This window comes from Chiloscyllium plagiosum, unplaced genomic scaffold, assembly GCF_037043375.1.
Source record: "Chiloscyllium plagiosum isolate Xiang-an unplaced genomic scaffold, Cpla_swu_hap1 HiC_scaffold_48, whole genome shotgun sequence".
Taxonomy (NCBI): Eukaryota; Metazoa; Chordata; class Chondrichthyes; order Orectolobiformes; family Hemiscylliidae; genus Chiloscyllium; species Chiloscyllium plagiosum.
Genome location: NW_028270186.1, coordinates 26,906,677 through 26,913,542, shown reverse-complemented (window position 1 = coordinate 26,913,542; position 6,866 = coordinate 26,906,677).

Sequence of the window (6,866 nt, the reverse complement as noted above, 5' to 3'; positions counted from 1 at the left end):
CCGGGGCCGGGGGAGGGTAGCAGTGATTCCCCTGGGGAGGTGGCTAGGGTTGATGACGTTAGGCATCTGTGTGAGCTGCAGGGACGGGCGAGCAGTGCTGAGGTCAGGGAATGGGAGAATAAAGGCGCAGTCCGACAGAATGTGGAGGTCGAAGGGTCTCAACAGCCCCTTTGGCGATCCCCGGGAGGAGAGGTAGTGGCCCCGAGGGCTCTCCTGCCAACACTTTTCTCTGAAATACATGGGCCAACTCACGTGGGAGTTGCCCAAGTTGTACGAACCGTCCAGAACCACTGGTGGGCACCCCGGCTGCGGGAACATATAGAGAACCTGAGGGCTGAGTGCAGACTGTGTAATGAGTACAACACCAGGAGAGTTCTCCCACACCCGATGTTAAAGTTCCCAACCCCGACAGGGCCGTGACAGGAGATCTGCATGGACTTTACGGACATGGGAGTCAAATGGAGGACCCTAGATAAATACAGATACAGGCTAGTCGTAGTGGACAGATTCTCCTGGTGGGTGGAGTCAACTCCTACAAAGACGGAGGATGGGGAAGTTGTTGTGAAGTTGCTCACAAAGGAACTGATTCCCTGCTATGGCGTCCCCCGAAAAATCTGCACAGACAATGTGACACATTTTAAAAACGAACATCTTGCCCGGGTGGAGGCTACTCTAGGGATACTTCACCGCTACGGCAGTGTCTACCACCCTGAGAGTCAAGGGTTAGTAGAGAGGGCCAATCGCACGCTTAAAGACAAGATTGCCAAGGTCATGGCAGGGACTGCATTGATGTGGGTGCAGGCACTCCCCCTAGCCTTGCTGTCAATGAGGCAGGAAAGGTGTGGCGATACCTTCCTGACACCCCATGAAATCCTGACAGGTCGCTCCATGCCTGGCCCCCGAACATCACCCCTGTGGGAAACAGATTGGGATACAATGAATCAGGACATGACACAGTACATGCAAGTACTGGGGGAAATGGTCCGGCTAATATCCAACCAGGTTACGGCTGCACGGCCAGACACCCCCGACAGGTCCCGACCCCTTCGAGAGGGGGACAAGGTCTACCTCCGGCAGATGGGCCGTACGACCTGGGACGAGGGGCGATGGCATGGCCCCTACCTAGTGACGGGGGTCGCTGCCAACGCCTTGAGGGTGAACCGGGAGGGGGACAATAACTGGCACCATTTCTCTCATTGCTCCAGGTCAGGAAGGCCTAACACTACTCTGGCTCCGGTTGCGGAGGTCGCACCCGACAAGGAGCTGGAAAATGAGGGAAAGTAACAGACTCCTGAACTGGCTGGGTTTCTGCCTAGTGGTAAGACTGTCCATGCAGGTTTCAAGGGATTCATGTGGAGCAATGGTTACCAAACACGCAGAACCCGCGCAGGATAAGACTTTCTAGTTTGATCTGTGCGATGTGATAGACTGTGGGGGGACTGACTCAGAGGTGGGATGGACTGCTTACAGTGTATACATGTGTCCTTGCTCATGCGCCCCCCGCATCTTGCACAAATGCTACGGATATCCGAAAGACATCTGTACACAACGCATGTGTGCCTCCTGGGATGATGTTTGGTGGGCTTACACCAGCACCCCGATACGTGCAGAATACTTGGACTTTAGCAGAAAACTCTCTCTCAGGAGAGGGCGAGTCTCTGGCTCGCAAGCTCGTAAGAACCCTTTGCTTCTCCGAGTCAAGCCCGGACTTTCCAATCCCATGATCATGACAGGGTGGTCCAGTGACACCTGCTGGGCACGGGAGCACGAATCCGACCAGTCAGATGCAGCCCGCGCGAAAATCCTCTATTTGGCAATTGGGGTTGCAGTCACGTAGAAAGAACCGGAGGGGATTATCCGAATAAATCTGGGAATGCCTGGTTCTTCCCAGGACCAGCTGGGGGTCCCATTCGACTGGGATAACCATCCCCCCTGGCCTGTGCCTGGTATAGTTGCAGAGTTTGAATCGCGCAAGCTGACTAAGCTGGTTGATCCCCGGGAGCAGATCGCACCTGCCACTGGCTACATGGAGACAAATACCTGGCTGGATTGAGTCATCCAGTTTTCACGACAGGCAGGCCACGACAACTGCTGGGTTTGCGCGGGGTGGGGGGGGGGGGGGGGGGGGGGGGGGGGGCGGCCCGGCCTGATAATGAGTAGGACCCCATTTGAAGACAGCCACATGGGCTGTGCGGTCGAACTAATGTCCGAGACTAACCCTACATTGAAGTGCAGATCATGGGAACAGTACTTCCCGATGGCACCGGCAAACGTTACCCCTCCGGACTTCGTTGTACACCCGCTAGTAAACTTCAGCTGCTTCATCAACCCCACACCACTTACCCGAGGATATCCAGTTGGCAGCGTAGACAGGGCAAGCTGCAGCAGAACCTGGGTGCTTACAGGAAGCCGAGTGGCAGCACTAACAGTGAGGCACGCGGACTTGTGGTGGTACTGCGGAAGACGGATTCTGTACAATTGGTTGCCCCTAAATTGGGAAGGGAGCTGTGTCCTGGTCACCCTCAATATCCCGCTCTTCATCTCCCCGCGGGCCCCGGGAGATTACACCCTCCACGAGCCCTGCCTGGGCTCGCCTCTCTGACCCGACACAGACGGGCTGTTGACCCGCTGTTGGATTTCAAGAATTCGGATGGGGTCTGGATTGATGCCATTGGGCAGGCCAGAAATATCCCCGACGAATACAAGCTGGTGGATGAGATTTCTGCGGGTTTTGAAAGTTTTCCCCATTTTTCCGCCATTTTCCCGATCACGGTTAATAAAAACATTAACAGAATCAACCTCCTCCTCTACAATATGCAGAGGCTTACCAACCTTACCCGGGATGCAGTTGACGCCATCCATGAACAGCTTGCACAATCCTCCCTCATGACCTTATAAAATAGCATGGCTTTGGACATGTTACTTGCCGAAAAGGGAGGTGTTTGTGCACTGTTTGGGACCATGTGCTGTACAGCCATATCAAACAACACAGGCCCAGATGGCAAACTCACTAAGTCCCTGGTGAAGCTCCGAGCCCTGGCTGCTGAGCTGAAGCACCAATCGGGGGTAATAAATCCAGTCGTCGACTGGCTGAACGTCACTTTTGGGAGATGGGGGACTCTGCTAGGGCAGCTGGCCATGGGGGTGTGCATCTCAGTAGCTATTCTTGTCACTTGCGGGTGTTGCTGCATTCCGTGTATCAGGACACTGGTAACACGCACTATTGATCGTGCCCTATCAGGAACAGATGCCTCCTCGCCCGTATACCAGGCGGTGATGCTGGACCGGCCTCCAGCTGAAACTGCCCAGCGAGAGGGTACGCTCCAAAACCCGCACACGTTACAGGCGACATCACGGGTAATGAGTCGCAAGACTATCTACGACTTTCCCCTGTAACCCTAGAGCCCGATTCCCTCACTTTCACCCGGGTGTGGGTACTGTATTCCACAGACCCCGGGCTGTGTCATCTGTCCGTTTAAATCGGGAACTCACCCGGCTTTTACCTCAAGGGCCCTTGCTGTCTACACAGCCGACGGCCTGTGGTGAAATTGCTAGAGTTCTAGGTAATCACTTTTCAAGTGCCTTTAATATGTTTACCCAGCTGGCGGGCTGCGGGGGAACTCCTGCTGATTCGGGTACTTAAATCCGAGAAAGTTTACTCAGCTGACAGCCGGATTGCCTCTGCGTGGGGGGAATTGCTTGTGTTCAGGTGCTTGCGGTTGAAAATGATTTTTTCTCAAGTGGGAGCAGGTGCTTGAGGTTTATACTGATTTTTTCTCAACTGGGGACTTATGTTTGCGGGTTACAATGATTTTTTTTGGATAGATACAGATGCTGCAGTTTGCGTGCATGTCCGTTCCCGGTAGACGGGGGACTATCATTAATGTACGGCAATTCACACTGCTCACGGTGACAGGTCTATTTCAGGTTCGTCTATTTCCATAGGGTGCGGGGTTCCAATAGGTGTGTGCTTATGCTTCTTTTTTCCCCTACTGCTATCCAATACTATCCCTTCTCCCTCAGTGTAGCATCTGCTGTTCAAAAAGAAATAAACCCCTTCCATGTTAGTTTTGCCCATCTACATTGGCAGCACTTTGACTTATACTGTACGCTGCAGTCAGGGGCCGAGAAGTACTGTATGCCCCGGGATTCAACTGCTGATCACACCAGTGACTACTACACTGCAATCGGAGGTTCTACGTGGGTTTTGATCGGATTGCCACTGCCCGGCTCTGTCCTCAGCGGCAACTAGATGGAGGTTGCTGTCCGTTACTGACTGGAGGTTATCCAGTGGCAGAAGAGTCTCCTCGGGCACGGGTCAGCCTGGCACAGGTGCAATTGCGCTGTGCACTCGGAGGAGATTGCCTCCGACAACATGGCCTGCAATACATACATCAGACGCCTGGACGGGCCTGCAGGCCTGTGAACCATTCTGGCCGGCGGGAAGGCCGGGGCACAGTACACTGTTCCAATGGGTTTCCGATCGCTGGCGTGTACCTGACAGTGGGCAGTATGCCCTTACACTTTCTCGTTTGTTTTAAAAGAAAACACAAGACAAAACACACACCACCGTAGCGAATGGGCATTTACACTTGGGACTTCTTTTTTTGGACAGCAGATGTGGCACCCGATGTAGTTTACTTGCCCCCCTTCCGGCCCTCTTACGTTCGTTACTGTTTACATGGGTTGGTGTGGCCTCAGTAGAGGCCAAGGGAGGGAATGTTGGGGAGATTTCACTGGGGTGTTTAATGTAGGGCTAGGGAGGGTGACACTTCTAGCCCTGAAATGGTTAACAACAGCCAAGCGAGCTGCTGCAGGCGACTGCATGACTGCTGGAGCTTGTAAGGGATATGCATAATGTTAATTAAATCTTGGAGCCTGTAAATACCAGCCAGTATCAATGGCCCCATCGAAACTCGGGATTAATAAAGAAACCGATCGGAATCTGTAACTGTTAGACAAGTGTGAATTGCTCTATCGGAACCTGTAACTATTGAGTGTGAATGGCTCTATTTAAGTCTAAAGTTGAAAAGTGTAATTGACAATTTAGTTAAACGGAACCTATTGAAAATGGCTAGCCTGTCAGACGCATAGTAATTCCTTGAAACAATGAACTATTGAATACGGGATCGGAACCGCTCCCGGGGATGGCTGAGCCATTGTCAAGCACAGCAGGAGCTGGACAGGCACTTCGATGCGGCCAATAGGAGGACGGATCCCCAGCGCGCGCAGATGAATGGACCAATGGGAAAGGCGAACTGACCGGGGACTCCAGGCAGCGCGAAGTGTAATTGTGTCAAGTTTGAACGGGAAGGCAGAACGCCTTCTCCAACGAATGCATGCTTGTAGATTCGTTGTATCAGTTAAGATTCTGGAAATAAACTGCTGTCTGCGTCTAACCATAGTTGCCAGTGTGAGTCTCTCCTTCCGAAAGAACACGCAAAGACGGGACCCCGCAGGTCCGTCTTAACAGTTGGTGCATGGGAATATGACGTTATTGCGATCACAGAGATTTAGTTGAAGGAAGGGCATGGTTGGCAACCAAATGTTCTAGGATATAGACGCTTCAAACTGGACAGGGAGGGAAAAAGGGGAAGGAGTTGCATTGCTAGTCAGGGATGATATCATGGCTGTGCGAAAGGAGGACACCATGTAGGGCTTGGGTCATGAGACACTATGGATGGAGCAGTTAAATAAGAAGGGTGAGATTAGATTTTTAGGGCTGTATTACAGTGAGCGTGAGGTGTAAGAAAAAAGTAGTTAAACAGATAATGGAAAGACGTAGAGGCAATCATTTAGTGTTGATTGAAGATTTCTGTTTTCCCAACATTGACCAGGATACTCTTACCGTCAGAGATCTGGGTGGGATACCATTTGTAAGAAGCCTCCACGTGAGTGTTCTGGAGTGGTATATCAATAGTCCGACGAGGGAATAGGCCATATTGGAACTGATATTGGGGAATAAGCCAGGACTGGTGATAACAGTTGCCGGGGTTGATTTCTTTGGGAAGTGTCCAATATTCTGTAAGTGTTAGAATACTCATTGACAAGGATGAGAGTGGTCATGAGGAAAGAGTACTAAACTGGGCCAAAGCTAATTATAAGAGAAAATGAGGTCTGCAGATGCTGGAGATCAGAGATGGAAATGTGTTGCTGGAGAAGCGCTGCAGGTCAGGCAGCATCTAGGGAACAGGAGAATTGGACACAGCTATTTGTAGGAAAGTCCACAGTTCATATGTGGCAGGCTTTCAAAGATAGGTTAAATATAGTGCAGGATAGGCATGTCCCGTTGAAAGCAAAGGATTTGGAAGGCAATATTCGTGAACTGTTGATGACAGGACAATTGTACGACCCGCTAAGAGGAACAGGGAAGCATACATAACGCCTCGGCAGCCAAGAACATAATGGTTCCTGGAGGAACATGAGAAGAGTAGGACAAGTCTTAAACGAGGAATCAAGGGGGTTAAAAGGGGTCATGAAACAACTTCACGCTAGCACAATTGAGGAGAATCCTAAAGCCTATTATTCATATATAAGAAGCAAACGGGTAACCAGAGAAAGGATTGGTCCACTGAAGGAAAATGAAGGAAGGCTGTATGTCGAATCTGAGAGAGTGGGTATGATTCTGAATGATTATTTTGCATCAGTGTTCACTGAGGAGAGGAACATGATGAATGATAAGTCTAGAGTAAAACATTTGATTAGTCTGGATCATGTTGCCATAAGTGGGGAAGCTGTGTTGGGCAGGCTAGGGGTAATTAATGTGGACAAATCCCCAGGAATGGATGGGATCTATCCCTGGTTCTTGAGTGAGGTGAGAGAGGAAATAGCTGGGGCCCTGACAGGCGACTGACTGTGTGGAGTTT